The sequence below is a fragment of the Fringilla coelebs genome, assembly GCF_963513975.1.
Source record: "Fringilla coelebs genome assembly, chromosome: 11".
Taxonomy (NCBI): domain Eukaryota; kingdom Metazoa; phylum Chordata; class Aves; order Passeriformes; family Fringillidae; genus Fringilla; species Fringilla coelebs.
Genome location: NC_140037.1, coordinates 15,931,976 through 15,952,563, shown reverse-complemented (window position 1 = coordinate 15,952,563; position 20,588 = coordinate 15,931,976). Strand labels below are relative to the sequence as shown.

Genomic DNA, 20,588 nt, shown 5'->3' with positions numbered 1-20,588 from the left:
GAGTTCCCAGAGAAATTATCTAACAAGACATTTTCTAATTATAGAATTAATTACTGCCACAGAATAAACAGCAGAGGCACATCAGGCTGAAAATAATTATTTGTACAATTAGCTGAAAATAATTATTTGTACAATTAGCTCTTTCACATCAAATAAACATTTACAGCTATTTTTGAACTGGGAATTCATAAGATTAGGAGAGGTCCCAGTCTCATCACCCCCAGAATATCCTGCCACTACAACAACCAAGTGAAAGCAGTTAGTATGTTCTCTCTAAAACAGTATGAACATATTCCATTTAAGTTGTTTATTTTCTTTGGAATTTTCTGGGTACTAAGCATGCATCCTCACTACAAAGGTTTTAGTCTCCTTTGTTGTGTTTTGATTGGGTAAAAAAACCTGTTTGCAATGCATGATCACAGGCAAACTGACTGTTGTCCTGACGTGCCTACAGCAGATGTGTCACAGAGATCAAGGAAAATTCATGTGGACAGCAACTTGTTTGCTTGTGCACAGGGAAATAGCAATGGTCTCGTTTCCAGCTCTTTGCACAGTCAGTACAATCATCATCATTACAGTGATAAAAGCAGCCTCTGAAGATGTTTCTGTCTAGTAAAAGACCTGTTGAAGAGGGAGTGTGAACAACCTCAGAAAGGGGCTAGCATACCAAAGGGCCTAATTTTGTGGTTTGAAAACAAACATGAGTGAGTCAGCCAAAGCAGCTACAAAGTTGAATAGCTTTGAGCATTTATTGTTCACTGCACTCAGCAACAATTTAACAAAACATTAACAGAATCCAAAATCAGGATTAGCCCCTGGTCTGTCATCATACCTTTAAAACTGCCAGCAACCCATGCCATGAGTACTTCCCTCCAGATTTCCCTGTCAGGTCTGTCCCAAGTCACAGGCAGATACCTGGGAAGAGTGGCCTGGTGCATTTAATGATGGATACCTGGATCAAACCAGCAGGACTGCTTGTGAAAAGTAATGGAAATTAGAGTGTGCTTTCCCTAGTCTAGAAGAAAATACTAGTAATCTACTTAAATGAAAATCAATTTTGGATGTTCCTTTATCACACTTCATAGTCTGAGAAGATCCTTTCTTTTCATGCTGTCATGTGAATGGCATGCAATTCCCACACTAGCCATAGATATTCCTTTAGAAAAGTAGTGAAGGTCTTAACTTTTTAATACAAATTATTCCTCAGGAATCCTTAGCTGCTATTCAAGCAGTTTAATTCAAAGAGTTATATTTGTCATTCAGAAAACCTTAACTGACACTAATCAGATCCAGATATTTTTATTATTAATGTACAACAATAGTAATCTGGTGTGACTAGCATCTTTAGCCAGACTATTAAGGCCTTCCACTCCCTAAAGTGCTATTTAGTAATAAAAAATTAACAGTTTTGCATAATCTACTTATATGTGCAAATACTAAAGATTAGCTGCAGCATTTTCCTCTCTTTTCTGGGCCTCAGCACAGACATACATACCAAAAAATTAACTGATGCATGTTTGTGAGCTGACGGGAGGGTTTCAGTGTGTTGGCCACAGATGCAGCAGGGACCACATGGAAACACACAGTCCCCATGATAACTTAGACACAAGCCTCAGAGTTAGAGTGATAAAAGATCAGGCATTTTCATCCTATTTTATATTTTGAAAGATCCAACAAGGCCTGCACATGGCAGCTCTGGTTCTTTTAAACCCTACTGGCTTCACATCCCCTCCCACAGGTCAGGCTGCACAAACACAGGACCTGCTCTCAGTCCATATGGGTTTAAGCAGAGGAGGCAGCCAGCCCAGAGGTTTACACAGAGGGCTGGTGTATCAATACACAGAATTAACATAGGTACATATTTTGGCAGAGAAAAAAGCGCTACAAGCAGTGAACTTTAAAAGGACACACAATGTAAATTGCAGCCCAAGCACAGTCAAGAGCCCAACCATACAGACCCGTGGAAATAGATTGTGGAATACATTTCTTCATCTTAACTGGATGTTGCTGCTGAAGCAAGACCAGACTCCTATGGCATCACCCTCTCTCATCAGAAATAGGGCACAGAAAACCAAGCCCCTTCACTGTTTAATTTTGACTTGTCAAAGGCAGGATGCAGGGAACAGCTCCTGTGATGTCTACAGGAATTAGGCCTTTTAATGTAAGTTGTTCTCCCCTTACAGGATGCACTGATGTGTCTCCTTGTTTCTGATCTGTTTCCAGCAGAGCTCAGAGCCGCTCCCTGCAAGAGCAGCACAGACACCCGGCCCCTCGGAGCGCCAGGGCAGGTCCTGCAGCAAAGGCTGGTTCCCAGACAAAGGGAAAAGGCACCACAAACCAGACATCAGTCTCTGACACACAGCCTCACCTCAAATGAACAGCATCCACACCTGCACTAACAAGTTATTTAGAAAGCTCCTGGAAACAGTTTTTCAAGCCTCAGTTTTTTCAAGTCTCTCTCCAGATCCCCGCTTCAGTCGAGGGCATCCCCTCATGCCTGAGATTTAAGAGGAGCCTCCTTTGTTCCCATCGTCCTGTCCACAGGCTCACTGTGGGCAACACAGCACCATTGATGGGGGGATGAGGCTGGTTCAGAGCTCTCCTCACTGGGGCATTCCAAAAGAAATCACCAATTGGCAGTATCACCCTTTCCTCCAGAAAAAAAGAAAAACAAACCACAAAAACCTTGTGATAACAGCTTTCCTGTAACAGCAGAGACAGCTGGAGCAGGAGCAGGACCAGCCAGAGTCTCATGTAGCAGCTGAGGGAAGTTGGGAGTTACTGGTTCCCCAGAGGGGAAAATGAAGATCCCAATTTCAGCAATCAGCTCATAGGAGCTTTCGTGCAGCAGATAAAGCAGCTCACAATTCTTTTACACTTTGCCTGGAACCAATTTTTGCCTACAAATCTTTCTGCCTTAAATTTTAAGGGCATCCCCCCCTCCCACAATTAACTTCAGGTTTTTCTTTTAAGCTTTTTGTCCAGCTTTAAAATGAGTTTCACTAATACAAAGTGTCTCAGAGAAAAGAGCTTCTGAGCTAAAACTGAACAAGATTTCAGGTCACTGCATTAATATTGATAGCTTTAAAATAATAACTGTGCATCAGGAGCAGGACAGGATATTTTTCTGTGCAGCTAATACAGCTAAATACTATGTCGTTACCACAAAATCTATTTCAAGTTTATAGGAAAAAACAAATTAATTTCATCCAAAGAGTCAAGAGATTTCAATGTCTAAAGCACACAGGAACAGTGACTCACATTGTCAAGTGCCCGGCAGCTGCTGCAGCCCAAAGCTGGCACCTCCTGGAACTGGCATCTCCAGACAGGTTTTAGCAACTCCAGGGAAAGTTGTGCCTTCCTTCTACAAGCAGGGCATGCTGGTTAGATCTTGGAAACTGGGGTGTAAAGCCAGGCATGCTACATAACCACAAGCATTGTAATGCAGCTCTGGCTTCTATTTCCCCAGGATGGAGGAAGGGTTTTGCTAATCCCAGTTGTCCTCCCTGGTTCTCATGTGGTAACTGCTGAACTCTGCAAACTACAGTCTGCTACAGGATAAAAAAAAACGATGCTGCCCTACATTAACAAGTCAGGCTGTAAAGTGACATGTCAGGAACTGTAAATGATAACTACATTCCTACCTTGCACCTTATAAAGATAAGGTCAACAGCAGTCCAAACCCTGACCGGGCTCTGGAGCCTCCTGTCACCTGAGCTCCCCTGGTGAAGTCCTCTGTGCAGAGCATTAGCATCCCTTGTAAATGGAGCATGGCATTTCATCTCACATCAACAAGAGGGACTGAGGAGAAAACACTGGCTTTGTGAGCAGAAAGCTTCCTGTGCTAATAAGATACAGCATTTGAAACACTGGCACTTCTTAAAATCATATTCTTTCTGTATTAATTTGGGCTAATACAGCGTGACAGTCCCTAATATGATCTGGCTCTTATACCCTACTGATGATGACTAACACTAATTCAGTCTGATTCTTATGTGACAGGATAAGTGGAAAACTGATAATGTGGTAGAAGAGCAAAGTGCTTTCTAGTAGACTTTTCAAGGACCAGATTCAGGTCTACTGGTAGTTTTCAAATAATCAGATAATATCTCCACAAATAAATTAATACATATAGTGATGTATCTTGATGTGTAAACTCCTCTATTTTTTGTTTTTTCTTTTTATTGTGCTACATAAATACATCAAGATCCTTTTATAACCCTTTAATAACAGCTTTATTAATTAGAAATTATTTTCCTAATTCTTCACAGTTCTTGTCAAGCACCAGAATGTGATATATTGCAGTAACTGCTAGTAAAGTATACAACAAAAACCACTGCCTCTCTCTCCCTTCTTGGTATTTCAGTGCTTACATATTGATGCTATTCCTCTTAACCACAACTTTATATCTTAGGTGCGTGCTCAAAAGGTTCTCCAATGTGAGCTCACATGTTCAGAGCTGCTGCTCTCCAGGCAGAGCTCTCCACCCATATAAGCACAAGCTACATTCTTAATCTTAGATGTATCTTCAAAATTGTTCCAAATAAATTAATATTACCCTGTTGATGCAGCTTGCATCAATCATTATTTACCACTTTGCCAGCATCTAATCCTTCTACCAACTTAATCAGAACAATTTTTTTATTTTACTTCACTGAAGAACAAGTGTGGCAGGACCAGCAGTTTTTTGCAGAACATCCCAGCTGCTTGCTATTCCCAATTAACTTTAGGTCCTTTGAGAAAAGCACAACATTAGTACTTTCTTGATCTCTAACAATGTCACATAGCTTGTGATCTGAGACATAATCCTCCATTACTCTAAAGACTACAGTTGTAAGAACTTTTAATTTGAACTTTGCAAATTAACCACAGCAAAGAATCATTCACGCAGGATATCCCATCAGCAAAGATGTCACATTAGATTAGTGACTATCCAGATCAATGGGTTTTTATTGAGCAGGATCCCTTATGAAGGTATTGATGTAATATTGTCAGTCCTGGGAGGACACAGAGCACCAGATTCATAAGCACAGGTATACTTTGCTGCCTATTTCTAACTCTATCAAAACAATTATCTGGCATGCAAATTACTTATTAAGATAAAAAGCACAATCATAAAAGCAATATCCTCCTACTCCTTTTTGGTTTATATTATAGCAAAAAGATAGAAAAAAATCTAGCACTGGTTACTCCCTAACTTCTTCACAGCCTGGGAAGACAGCAAACACTAATTAGAAATGCAACTAATGTTACTAAAGTAGCAGAACCCTCCACTTCTGCAGATTACACAATGCTATTTGATTTTTTCCTTGAATACAGCCCTTGCTACATGAACAGAATCATTGTTTAGAAACCAAGTGGACAAAACTTACATTGACCATAATGAGCTTTGGCTCAAATCCTGTGTTGATTTGCTTTAACCCACAATGAAATTGAGAAACACAAAGAACTCTTGTAGCTGCTCATGTAACACTGAAGTCAGATTCAAACTGCTTAAGCCAATGTATGCCTGAGTGCTGCAGAGAGATCTTGTTGGTGCAAACACTGACAAGCTCTTTTTGAAAAGACATAAGTGATTTCTGCCATAGACAAAAATGAACAATGCCCAGATAATGCACATTTAGGAATGCTGGGAATCACAGCCACATTTGCATCACTCCTCAGGAAGCAAAATTATACATCAATTGTGTTTACTTATGAAATATATAGATCTCTGGCTGACAGCACAAAAAATATCTTTTCTCTTGCTTGCCAGACACCCAAATGCATGGCCAGGGCTGTATCTGTTAATATTTGTGGCACTGAGCCAGGAATGCTGTTCACATGGTCCTCTGCCTTAATCTATGTAACTGCAATTCTTTTCTAAAATCTGACAGGCCATCACTCACCATGGTCAGCCTTACACTGAAACTTTCTTCCACGCATCAATGCCATCATTTGAATTGATTTAATTCCACATTATTCTTTCCCCCCAATGGACAGAGACTTTCCATTTGCCCCCATGCCTTAGCATTACAGGGCTGGGTATGCCTTTTAAACATTTTTCCATGAATTTAACTAATTGTGAGCCATGAGAGAAGAAAAGAAGGGTTCCACATGACTGATCAGGCAGGGGATGGCAGCCAGCAAAACAGAACTCCTGGCTTTCCTATGAGAACACAGAATCACAGACTGGTTTGGTCTGGAAGGCACTTTTAGAGGTCATCCAGCCTGACTCCCCTGCAGTGGGCAGGGAGATCTTCAATGAGATCAGGTTGTTCAGAGCCCTGTCCAAACTGACCCTGAAGTGCCACACAGAGGCGACACAGCTGGGAAACTGAATGCATTGCCACCCTCCTCTAGAAAGAGGAGGCTAAAAGAGGATCATGCACAAAGAGCATCAGAATATGCATCTGTGAGGATGGGGGAAAGAAAAAGTAGTGCAGAAAATGAAGCAACATAGGAAAGCAGCACGTACAGCTGATCTCAAAGATCGAACATGTCTCCAGGTCCCCTGCTATGAAATAAGGGAAATCTCACAGAAATATTAAAAGGTGAAATTTCCTAAATCAATCACAAGAAGCCAAGTTACACACTTTTTCAGGAGATCCTTTCCATAACACACCCGGGAACCAAGCAGTTCCATGCTCTAGTCTTCTGGGGCTCTACTCCCTCCTGCAAAGTTCATTGCAGGACTGAATTGGTTTTTAAGGTAAAAGCCTTTCATCCATATGTGCACAGTATAGGAGGCCAGGTAAGAAACTTCATCCAACATGACTACCCATGATGGCCCAAAGAGGTAATAGAAATGGTATAAACCTGTAGGGAAAAAATGCCTTTAAACAAGCTTAAAAGTCTACATAAGAAATTAGCTGAGACTGCACAAGTTCTTTCATCATAAAATAAAGGTAAAATATTGAACGTTCTAAAAAGCAACAAGAAGTTTTATCTCTTGAGTTGAAAGTAATGACACATTATTCCCTTAGACTCCCACTCTGAGAAATAGTTTCATCACCCTCTCAATAAAAGCAATCAGAGAAAGACCCAGTTTTTTGGATTTGTGCATCTCTGCTTTATTATAATTTTCATTTGTCAACCCTAATTAGTGGGCTCACTGAGTATCTCTTGATATTCTCCAACTTTTAGTCTCTTTTCAAAGAATGTTCCAGCAGCATCCTGGGATGAAGATGTCCCTTTAACAGGCAGCTGCAGAGAAGCATGCCTAGCTTCAGAAGATGGATGTTTTTTCACACTTCAGTGGGGAACTTCAGACACAATTAAAAGAGGACAGACTACCATGGTATCCTGGATATGGGTTACACCAGGTTAAGCAGCTTGAAACAGGCACAGGTTAAAATGTGAAAGATTTCAGAACAGACTTTTGAAGCCTCAAACAAACACAACACCCCCAGAACCTTTGGATGGCAGAAAGCTGCTCCTGGAGTACAAACTAAATCTCCTGGATATAGAAAGACATGCTTTGTGACAGTAGAGATAAAGGCTCCAAGACAGACAGATCCAAAAGCAGTGACAGTTTTCACATTTTGGGGTAATGTCTTCTTGCTGTCTGTTTTTACTAATGGCTCCATTGAAGCCAAGCTGAAGGTAGTGAGCAAAGCCCATTTCTTCAGATTACCATGAACTGAAGAACTAAGATGTGGAACTAAGGATCTAATTTCCTGCATCTTATGAGCCTAGAAAATTGAAATACTCCATAAAAATAGGTAGATTTGCCTTTCATGGCATTTCTGGAAGGTCGATAATTTGCTTAACAAGAAGATCATGTCTTTAGTAAGACCTGCTGAAAGAAGCTGGGAGATGAGCAACTGAAAGCAAGTCAGCAAGTGAAATCCTGACAGCTCAGAAATCTTACACAGAGTTCAGCTGGTTGTGCCCTTTAATACCCCACAGGCAGCCAAGGTCAAACTGCACAGGCCTTGGGCCACCTCAGGCTGATGGCTCCCGACAGAGCAGGTTTGAAGCATTCTGCAGGTGCCTCTGAGGGACACAGCAGTCCCTAATTCTCACTCCTTGGAATTATTTTTGTGTGCACAAGCACTCAACTGCATATTAAGGCCCTGGTGCTCAGCTCTCTCTTATAAAGATGCATTTCAAAACTGTCCCAGCCACTTGGCACGTTCCTGCTGGGGCAAAAGGGCTCTGGATGAGGTTCCTTTGGACAGGGGATATCCCTGCACACAAACAGAGCAGGGTGCTGCTAGAGCTGGAGCCAGGAAGCCTCATGGAGTGATGAACTATTTTTTTTGTTTGGGAACTGACTTTAAAGACTCCTGGCAATGCCACCTGGCAGCCAATGCCAGTAGAGCAACCTGAAAAAAGCCTACTGACATCTCCCAGAGTCTGTCAGCCCTCAGGCATTTACAGCAGGTGGTCTTCAGAGTTCACAGAATAAAATATAATAGATTTCCTAAAGCATATTTACAGCTAGTGGTTTCACTGTTCTAAAAACAGCCTTTTCAGTCATCACCAAGATCACAATCCCTTTAAAGATCAATAAAATATATATTTCCTTAAGTTAATATATGTTCTGTGCAAACTGCCACTGCTTCATTTCCAAGATCTCTGTGTGAATATTCATATCTGAACTATACAGACATAACTTTATTTACTGTAGAAAAGAATATTAATACTGATTTATTTAAACACTTTACCAAAGCGGCAGTTTAGTTTAATCAAATACTGAAATAATTGGATTATGTTTGATTTTAAACTTTGAAAACCCAACTCTAAGATTTATCAAGGGCTAAATTTAGCAAAGTTCTCATCATTAAAAATTGATATTATATAGTGGGGCTACACTGGCTTCCCTGGCACATTGCCAAATAACAGACCTTTAAAAAGAATAATTGTTCATGCCTGCATGACTCCCCAAGTACTCTGCACAGGGGTCACCAGCTCCCAAACACCAAGGCAAGTAGTGCCAAAAGCACCAGGAGGAAATATTGTTCTGCTGCAGAGTGAGGGAAATGCACTGCTCTCACCTGGGACAAACCTGCATCCACCCAAGGGTGAGTGCTCTGCCCTCCCTGCTCCTTCCATCCTAGCCCCAAAGGTGAGTTCCTTTCTGGTGGGAGAGAAAAGGGGCAGCCAAATTCCTGCAGTGAAATGGCTGCAGACAGCTGTGGGGAAACCCCTTGACTCCAAGCAGCTTTCCCAGTGCCTGTGCTCAGAGCAGCCCTGACTGCTCTGCATCTGGCAAGGTGAGGGATGGAGGGATGCTCCCGCTGCCTCCCTCAGGAAAACTTGCAGAAGTCAATTACTGAATTACTCCAACCATCCAAGCCTCACTGGAGCAGGGTAAGCAACACTTCTCAACTAACAATTCTGCTACTGAAATTTATGTATTTTTTGCCATTTGATTTCTGTTTTCCAAATCAGAATGCTGAGGAATTGAATTCAATGTTATGCCCTGGCTTTACTACTGTAGGTTCTCTTCCCTGTTGCCTTACGGCTCCATGCCCATGGAGACAGAGCTCCATCAGAGGGATTTTCAGCTAAATCCATTATATTTATCAGGGCTCTGGGTGACACCCCCATGGTCTTGCTGATGGACACCAAGTCAGGATCTATCCCTACTCCTCCAAAGCAGCTGAGGAGGCAGTTTGCACTACTACAATCCCATACATGGCACCTGAGGCATGACTTTGTGGTCCATCTCTATCAGCCTCTTCTTTGCCTCTCCAAAACACACTCCAAGGGTGAGGACTGAATAATAATCCTCCAGACTGTGACCCATGGGAAACACTGGTGCAGAGTCTGCAGTACAAACACGAGAAGCTGACAAATTTAAATAAACAAAAGCCCTTGCAAGGAAGGGCTGATACAGATACACTTAATTATTTTAAAAATCTTTTCTCAGGAATGTAAGAACAAGAAAGCAGTGACAGCTGGAGGAAAACCACTACATCTAACTAAACATTTAAAATTATCTTCCGGAAAGAAATCTGCCCCATTTAACGGAATTTTGTTCACATTAAAAAAATCCTCTGGCAGAAGCAACCAAAATAGAAGACTGAAATTCTTGTGACAGCTTGTCAAAGTATTCTTCACCAACAAATTATCAGAATATTTGTGTTTGTACAAAGAGGTAAGTTCCTACACCTAAACAAGCTAATTATTGCCGAACACACATTTAAAGTGATACACTGTCCAAACATCATTTTCCCCAGAATTTCACCATTTTCCATAAGTGAAACCTTTGAAAAGCATTAGTAGGGACAGGTGGAATTTTAAAAATGCCCACTGTCTCAGCTGAAGCTGAACACATCAGTCCTCAAGACCAATTCAAACCAAAACACTCCCTCCCAGCCATGCCCTCACTGCCAGCCCCCAGCTAACACCCAGCCTACAGCTCTGGGGGGAAGGAACCCGGGCTGCAGGGCTGCAGCTGCACAGGAGCCTTCAGCAGCCCTGCCCTGAGCTGTGCAGGACTCAGCCCCATGCACAGGAGCCTTCAGCAGTGCTGCCCTGAGCCGTGCAGGGCTCAGCCCCAGGCACAGGAGCCTTCAGCAGCCCTGCCCTGAGCTGTGCAGGGCTCAGCCCCATGCACAGGAGCCTTCAGCAGTGCTGCCCTGAGCCGTGCAGGGCTCAGCCCCAGGCACAGGGATGCTTTGCCCGCTGTGGGTGTCCCGGCTCTGCCAGGGCTGCAGGGGTGGGGCACAGACTGGCACAGCCTCCTCCCTGCCAGAAATACCGGCCCTGGGACTTCCCAAAGCAGGAGCTAGACTCTGAACACCATGTTTAACAGATTTTGACATATCTATCCCCCATTAACTCAGCCAATGAACTTCTAACCCCTCCATATATTTAATCTTCATAACATGCAGTGGCAATGAGCACCACAATTTAACCTCATCCTCATCTAAAACATACTGCTTTTACTTATTTTAGATCTGCTGTCTCAGTCATCACCAAGTGCCTTCTGGGTTTTTTATAATGAGGAACAATAAATATTTGCTCTCTAGTCACCTTCTCAAATCAGTTATTCCTAGTGTCAAAGTTACTAGATCTAGGACAAAAATATAAAGAAAATAATATTTACACTTTTTAGCTTATGAACTACAGTTTGCATGCTCATGACAGTGAAGCTAATGAGAATTTTGCTTGAGGAACTATGGATAAGACTACCAGATTTCTTTGCAGAATCAGTTTTGCTTTACTGAAACTTCGTTTTAATGAAAAAGCCACATAAGCCTCAGGGACATTGTTAGGTTGTGACCTGAAGCCCATGATTTTTGCCTACCTTTAATTAATAGTAATTAGCTTTACTCTTGCAATATTGGTTCCACACCCTACCTTCTTAAAAGCTGTCAGTGCTGTCTCAGGGTACTACAGGTTTAATTAATCGATGCTACCACAAAACAAGATTCCAACTATTCATTTGCAAATGATGATAATAAAACAAACATGCAAAATACTTGCCTTGCCTAAAAATTTGCTCAAGTCAGTCTGCCAAATACCTGAAGTCAAAAGTTGAAGATTATTGAAGTGGTTCTTAAACTCCATATTAAAGTTATAATGGATTTTTATAATAGTAGATAGGTTATTTCCAGTAATTTTCTTACAGTTTAGGTAACCCACTTCTCTGAGGGCTACTTGTACCAGCAAGCTAAATGAGCCACCTTCAGCTAATACTGGAAAAAAATACAATTCTACATATAAAAGGCTGATTTCTTTTTTCACAAAGTTTTAGTAAAGGAACCTAAACTTACATAAATTTCACCCTTTATTCTACGAAACCCAGCCCAAAGGTGTGGTATCTCTTAGATATTCTATTTGTGGAGTTCTTCATTATTTGTTTTAGCAACACTACCTTGTAATTTACCCAAATGCATCAGTCTCCCACCTGACTAACCTGGCAGTGGTCCCTCCCCAGCCCATTCCAGGCATTTTGTGCTGGATTATCCTGAAGAAATAGCAGGTTTTGCACTGGACTACCCTAATGTGAGGGCTTTGCACACACCCTCTGGGTCAAGGTGAATTTCAGCCCAGGTGATTCTCCTGACAGTTCACATTAAAGACATATTATTGACCTCAGCAATGCTCATCTCTCTGCAGGAATCGTGCCTATTAACTCAGGAACTAAAATGAAGAAGAGGAGAAAAAAAGACTTTTGAAATTCACGTCTCATCTTGTAAACATGAATGGATTTCAGGAGCTTTTAAAGAGTTCAACTATTAAAGATCAGTTCTAACAGCTTCAAACAATCCACAATAATGCATTGCACAAAAGCCTTTCAAGACCTTTTTGAAGATCCTCCTCTTACATTGTTACAGCCTCTGTTACATTGTTGCTCTGGGAGCACTTTCGGAAGCTCGGTAGGTGGATTTTTGACATAAGGTCAAAAACTCTTTATGACCAACTATAGAGATGATTCAAAAAGCGAGTAAAATAACCCTCTTTGAAGGTAGTTACCAATGGTGCTCTGCCCAGACAGACTGGATGTACTCAGTGTGCTCTGCAGGAGCCAGTTTTATTTCCCAATTCATTTTCACACACACAACTGCTTCCAAAAAAACCAAAACAAAATAAAGATCAAATAGAGAAATCAGGACGGTAAGTTCTCCAAAATGTCTCTGCATAGCAGAGGATGGTCCTGCCCCACAGCCTTGAGGACATGAGCCATGTGTGCATCTGGCCTCTCCATGCTCTCTCTTCCAATCCATGCTGACCAGTCCCCTCTTCTACCACCCCTGCAGTGTCAGCAGCCACATTCTGGCTTCAAGCACCAGGACACTGGCAGCTGTGGATGAAGAAGAGGAGGAGGAAGGGATGGATCCAGCCCAGGGCTCACAGCTGAGTACACAGCTCAGAGACAAAACACCACACGGGGGTCCATGGCCTGATTACAGGAAGCTCTCTCAATCTACTGTGCATCTTTGGACAAATGATTTGCATCTCCACATTTATTTCCCAGCATTTTCCCTCTCCATGAGACACTGAGCACTGATGACTGACCATGGAACACTGCAATGCATTAACTTTGAGTATGAATAGGAAAGTGCATCCTTGCAAATCACTCCTTTTCTTTTGGAAGCATGAAATTACAGGAACAAGAAGTATTTCCTGAAATATCTCTGCACTCTGTTTGCTTTAATGATTCAATCTTTTGACCACCTTATGGTCCTCCAAATAAAATAAAAATTAATGACCTCAAACAAAGTGCTGTGGTTTGTGCTAAGATTCAAAATTATTTTAGTGGTTAGAAAGAAGGAAATCTCTCCTTAGAAGGGGGGGATGACTTAAAAAGATGCCGACAGCACATCAATGATACTAACAGAAATAACAGTGTTCAAATTGACAACTCATGAGGATTATGGAAATATACCATAATGGAAATATGTAATGGATACAGTTATCCATTAGCTCCTTCTCATTTAATTGACCATTTTCTACTCAAGCAGATTCTGAAGTGCGATGATACCTCCAAGATGGGTTCTTAACAGCACTGGAAGGCAAAGATTGCACCAGAAAATGAGCAGGCACAGACATGTCATCTGGTTCTGGTACTAAAACAGCAAGAACACTTACTGCATTCATTCTTCAAAGGTTCTTTATTTGGGGGCAATCTTGAACTCTTAGCTCTGCTGGAACACACACTAACACTACTGTCTCAATTTTGAGACAAATTTAAGAAAAGACACTCTGCAATGAGTAGTCTCCTCTAAAAGGTTTCAACAATCCCCCTCCACCAATAGAAAATGAATACTAATAGAGAAAAGTGAAAAAAAAAAACACTTAATGGTTTATTGACAACAGAATGGGGAAAATGTTGAAGAAATACTCTTTCCTAACATGCAGTGCAAGATGGGGCTGGCTTTCATTCTGATGAAGTGGAGCTTCCATGAAGGAGTTCCAGCAGGAGGCAAAAACCTGGTGGTTTCTCTGGTGTCAACCTCCTCACCCCAGCAGACAGAGCAGCTGGGCTGGAGCCTCTCTGTGCATTTTCTCTCCCTGGTTTGGCTTTCCAAGGTTGGGGCTGGAACAGACCAGCCCCACTCCCACCAGTACCCCTCCTCCAGCACCAGTCCAGCAGCTCTTCAGCTCACCTCCAGGCAGCTGAAAGATTGCTACTGCAGATTCTCCAAGCCAGGGAAGGGAAAAGCTTTTTGCCTGGGCCAACAAAACCCAACTAAACTGCACCACTGAGTGCTTGAGCAGTGAGGCTTCAAAAATTCCTGTCAAAAAGTTCAAAGCTCCTCCCTCTCCCTGGCCCCACACACACCTGGGCCCAGGTTTTGAGATACAGCAACCACTTTTGGGCATAAAGCAGAGGATCATAGAATGGACATATTCATAAATCACTCCAAGACAACTACACACATTCAACATGCACAAAACCCATTAAATCAGGTGCAGGCATCTCAAAAACATTTACCCTTTCTAGAACCAGTCTGCAACGACACCAGGATCCTCAATACTGGCCATTCACTTCAAAAGCCCAAGGAGTTGGAAAGTTGAGCACTGCTGAAACTTTCCTCCTTCCTCTCCTAGGCTGAAAACTTTCTACCACTCTACAAGCCTCAGCTTTACCTTCAGAAACTATTTTCAACAACCAAACAATGCAGCAAGTCCAGAAAAATAAACTCAGTCATAAAGAGATTGTTTACAAGTAAACAAAACCTGCTGCAAATTCTCACACTTGTGTGTGAGAATCTCCCAACACTTTACAAATAGTTCTGTAGACTCTAACTCCTGAACCCTTTGTTTTGCATTTTTTTTTTCCTTAGGCATCAATCACCAGGATATTTAACTATCCAACAGTTACAGAAAAGACTCAAGTTACCTTTTTAGTTCTGAGCTCCCAGTACTTTCCAAGCATAGATTTTGACACACGAGATATATGAAAATGTATATCTTTCACAGATCCTTTCCAAAGCTGCCTGTGAGACTATCAGACTGTGCTGGAAACAACAGACCAAACCAGAGTCAGCTGTACCTGGAAACCCTGGTTCTGAACTGTGAGACCCCTTGACTCAGAGCATGCAGCAGGACTGCTTGGTGACTGGCTGCTGCTGGGGCAGGGCAGATGGCAGCAGGAGAGCTGTGTGCTCCCCACAGGTGGCTGTGACTCACACAGCCCCTCAGGTGTGTCCTCCAGAGCCAGATGTGCCCCCACTGTGACATCTGGGCAATGGCTCCCAGACACATCCTGGCACTGAAGGGATAAGTCAGACCATGAGGCTGCTCTGTGGTCACCCCCAAGCAAAAAATCCTCCTCAGCAGATGGTGGAGCTGAATGGACCGAGCGGTTCAGCTGTCCATGTCAAAACATGTGGCAGGGCTCGGCTGACACCTCTCACCAGCACTGCCACAGCCAGAGACTGCTGTGTGCTTCACTCCCCCTCTGCTCTCCACTCGCAGAGACATTCAGCTGCTGCTCCTAAATCAAATGAGGAAAAAGGGGAGAGTGATGGCGGCTCAAAAGAGGAAAGTGTAATCAAAACATTCAGAAAAATAGCTATTAAAAGTATATAGGAAATTATTAATTTTTATTGACTACTTTGATTATTCAGACTTTGGTCAGCCTCGTGAATATGCACTTGATTTTAACACTGCTATCCGTAGTCTTTTAAACCACTTAATTGCTAAGAAAAAATGAAAAACTTGGAATGAAAAGCTTGTAAATTAAACATACAGCCATCTAAACCCCCCAGCAAATGTATATAATTTAATATAATAGCCCTGAAATAGCATTTCCTCTGCTCAAGTTGGTACTTACAAATCTAGATGGGTGTAAAGGTTTCATTATCTAAATGATATGCTAACACTTTTTTGAATTTCACAAATTACATGTTGGCAGTAACTTCTATTGTACTGCAACTCATTTTAGTATGAAACCACCTTATACAAAAACCAGCACTGGGATTTAAATTATTTCTGAGAAACATTACATATTTCCTAAAGTATGATTACATTTAATTTGATGCATTAAAAATAATCAATATTTAATTTTTGCCTGGAACTTCACAAGTCTTCTTCCTGGGGGTTTCCCAAAGAATTTTCATTAGCTAATGAGGCAATTCTACCACAAGAACATTATTCATTAGAGCAATTTAAGTACTAAAGAAGCATCTAAATACATACTGATCTTAAGAGTTATTTCTATTGAACAGCTGGACTATTGTTCAGGTCTCCCTTTTTCTGACTTCCTAATTGCTAATGTACATGCTAGTACTAGTTGTACAGTACTGGCAACCTCTGTACAGTAATGAAGAGTTCAAAGTTGCTTTCAGACCTTAAGAGTTTTGGTTATTAGGATTGCAGCCTAATGAATCATCTACCGGCTACAGCACAGATTTATACCACACAACAGCCACAGCAAGCAGAGAAGCAATTTCTTTGTCCTAAAAGGAACACTCAACTCTGCAAGAGGAGAGGTTTGTGCTTCTCTGAGCTCTGAATGGGGCACTGGGCAGGCAGTGGAGGTGACCAGTAAACCACTAGAGTTGAAATTGGGGTTTTCAGGTCTTACATCTTGTTCCTTTGCTCCCCCATGGTGGAAGAGAGGGCTTGTGGACATACATATCTCCTGCTGTGTGTTACAGGGGCTGACTGGCATTGCTGTATGATCCCATGACACAGAAAGAAAACTAGGGTTTTGTTTGGAAGGAATCATAGTGGAAAGCATTGCTGAGCAGGTACTTTACTTTAAACATTTAACATTTGTAAACCCAGCCTCTGAAGAAAAAGCAGTTGAAAATCCTCCCTGAGAAGACCAGGGAGTGAGTAGAAGCAGCAAGAGAAATAGAGGCTAAAAGCAGCATGTCTCTGAGGTTACCCCAGCACACGGGCACTTCACCAGAGATGACTTTTGGAGTGGATCTTCCTACCTGAGCCACACTGCTTGCAGAGCTCTGCAGCGGCACAGGCACCCCCAGCACCGGGCTGCTGGCATCACTCAGTGCAGGCATTGTTTGCACCATGCCAGAGCAGCAGTGCTAGGCTTAAAATGCGAGGTAACTTTCAGGGACACACACATTTGCAATTCATGACTTCTTTTCACAGGCCTGGCTGCTTTTCAAAGAGGTTTAAAAACCAGATGTGGAAAATAAGATTGCTAAAATCATTTGGCAACTTAATAAAGGGGTTCTGCATGTTCCCAGGGTAGATTTTCAACAACAGAGCACAACAAACACATGAGAAAATGCTTTCAGGGCAAGGGGGAAAGGCTTTGAAAATTTAGTACTGTAGGAGATTGAAATATAATGTTTTCTTTATATTATTTGGTTTTTGCATTAAGCATTTTTGTCTATCTCCATGTAAACAATTTTGAGAGGTTAAAATTCCTATTTTCTGAGGGGAAAGGATCAATCTCAATTGCATGTGATTTCAGTTCTGAGTCTTGGTTATGCTGTCTGGTCTCACTTCTAGGAGATCAGGCAGCATAATGTACAGTTTCAATGCTAAGAACAGCTTCAAAACTAAGAACAACATAAACCCCACAATTATTATCAACATGAAATTAATTTGTAAACTGGGAGTACAACAGGCACAACAATGCAAAAATCAAGAACAGCACTTGCTGTCAATATAATCCTACTTGGTCAGGCCACCAGGTCATAGTGGTTCAGATATCACGAAATCCACCCTTGATTCCATCAACTCCACTTTTCTGGACAAGCCATAGCACTTCTACTTGCCATCTCAATATTTTGTCTTATTTTTCTTTGTCTAGATGTTTTTTCCCTGAAACATCAAGCTCAACATGGAAATGCATTCTACAGTGTAAACCAAAGAAAGGTGCCAGCTGAGCACCCTCTGTGGGCACAGATGCTCTCCAGTGCTATAAAACCAGAAATTATTACAGGTGGCACTCGGGACAAAGACGAACATCAGCTAGAAAAAACAAAGACAAACCAACCAGAAAACCAAACCCAAGCTGTTGCACACAGCCAAGCTAAAAAGGCCTCTCTGGCAGAGTGCACTGGAGATCTTGTTCCTTGTGTTATGCATGACAGCAAAGTCACACCTGAAAATGCAGTGTAAGAAATAACCAATCCTGCTCAGCAAAATAAAGGGGGGGCATTTACACCAGTTGGTATAATTTGGCAGAATATCACTGCCCCAGCTGTTCACACAGAATTGAAGACAGAAAACCACAAAAGCAAGCTCAGACACACAGAAATGTGCAGGGAGCGATAGGATGCATGTCCCACAGGAGCAGGGCTGGGGTGATCCCATCAGGGCTGGCTGCCCTTGAACTTCATGGGCAAGGGATAAACACTGGCATTTAGTGAACAACCTGAAATGGTAATGCTGTCTAGAGGCATTTTGTGTGCCAAATATATATTCTAAGTTTATATCAAGATTATTGTTGCCTATTTAATGGCTCATTGATTTTAGAAGCCATACCAATTCTCTCTTTCCTTTCTGTTGAGGTAGTTACAGCAATAACTAACCATAAAAATTAGATAAGATACTGAAGTGTGATTTTAAAACATCTGTGCATTTGATATCTCTGCTTTTAAATGAGAGATGAGTTCATGTCTGCCTGCCTTACTCACATCACCACCTTTGCCCTATATGAATACAAAGACAGACAAGACAAATAGGATTAAACTGAGCATGATTTTAAAAATAAAAAATAAAAATAAAATCCTTGAAACTCTACCATTTCTTCTATGGTCCTTTGAAGCCCATATGAATACAAAATCAAAGAGCTGGTTCCCAGGGAAAGGCTCCAGCTCAGATGCCTCAGAAACATGCGTGCTCCCTACCCCTCCTTCACAACAGGTCAAAAATAACTCCACTGTAGCATTTCCCATCAGATGAACAAATGCACATCTGATTTTCACAGCATCAGATCCACTTCCACATTCTTATTTAGAAAAATTGGAAACTATCTGGAAAATGCAAACAAAGCACCTCTCCTCTGCACTTATCAAGCAGCAGGTTTCAATTTTTCATTTCAAGTAGACATTATTCAATCCACTAAACTTCTAAGTGAAATATTTTAAGAAAAATGAGAGAAATAGAATCTAAAGAATACAGTGAGAGTTTATTCAAATATTCCAACAGAGAAAAATAAGAGAGATTTTATTTAGCAAAGAACATTCTTAGTGGGTTTTAATCTTATGCAGGGTTGAAAGAAAGTTTAAAACCTTAAAAACTTATTTACCCATAATAGAAAAAATGTCTTTTCCAAACAGGCCAGCAAATTTCAACCCCTTGATTCACATTTTTCCTTGCTCTTGCTATTGCGTTGTCCTTAATGCCCTATATAATCCTTTTTTCCACGTACTTGATTCAACAATAATTTGGGGGTTGTGGTCCATGCAGAGGCATTCAGCCCCTGTTTCTTTACTGCATTATCTACCCTCTCCCTGACCTAGGAGGATTGCAGAGGTTCATGTTTTCAGGGAATGCTCACTTCACATTTTCAGCTAAAACTCTAGTCAGTGTAGAAAAATTCCGAAAAATTGCTTTGCAGCTGACCAGACAGGAAATCACCCAATTTCTAAGGCACAGAAACCAGAAGGCCACTTTGTCCCTTTTAGGAGACTTTTTTTCTCCTGAAATATGGCATCATTTTCTCTGAGAACAAGCACAGAAAGCGCTCTATGTTACACCTCACCCAGCAAACAGAGCCAGTCCCCAGTGGATACTGCAAACACAGTACCAGGAAAACACCAGCACTTCACTGGCCACTTTTCTGCACACACTGATCTCCCTTTTCTGTTTTAGTGTGCAATAAACTCAGTGTTTATGCTATAAAATTAAGGATCTGTTTTCCTTGGTTACTTTGCATATCCTTGTTCAGATACACTACCTGTTTTCCTTACTCCTGGTACTTTTATTGCTAGGTAACGTGGGTGACATTTGGGCATCTGTTCAAACATCTTGAAACACTTTCCCAGCTCCCATGGTGTCCTTTGTGGCACTCTCTCAATTGATTTTGTGGAATTATTTTCATAAATTCATCAGAGTCCCACAAAAATTTATTTGCAAAATTTCCTTTTAGCAGCAATTAGCAGATCCAAATGGTTATTCAAAAATGTTCAGTGGGCCTCTGCTTTGTTCTGCTGCATCTCCTCCCAGTACTCTAGGGATGCAAAGAACCTGGATACAACCCCTCTGACACAAACTATGGGTACTTCTGCAGATCATCATTCAGAGCTCTGCCCATCTTATACCCCAGCTCTGACTGAAATGTATCAGACACTGACAACAAAAACACTTCCCAACCTACACATGACCCATCACAGACTTGCACAAATTCCATTTGTAAATGAGCTCATTTAAATAATTTGCCAAATGTTCTTGAATGAAATTTAGAAGAACACAGCTTTGTGCTGTCAGGCATTTACGTGCCCCCAACCAAAGCCATTTGATAACGACTAATTATCCTGAACTTCATTAAAGTTCAATCTTGAATGTGATTATTACTGATTAAGTACTACTCAAACTCCACACTTCAGTACAATATCTGAGATTCAGAAAGTGAGTGAAGTGCCCATTGCCCTTGGCAGCAATAACACTCCAGTCACAAACATAGGTTCTAACATGACACGTACAGGTTTCCAAACAACTGGGATTCCTTACTTTCATAGAGTTCAGTGATACTCACAATTTCAAAAATAATTTTG

General features: G+C 41.5%; 1 protein-coding gene across 1 annotated transcript in view; it reads right to left on the bottom strand.

The window, feature by feature from the left end:
• Positions 1 to 20,588, bottom strand: part of IL1RAPL2 (interleukin 1 receptor accessory protein like 2) — a gene marked incomplete at both ends in the record, with an annotated part of 321,698 nt that overhangs the window by 191,769 nt on the left and 109,341 nt on the right. The window lies entirely within an intron of this gene.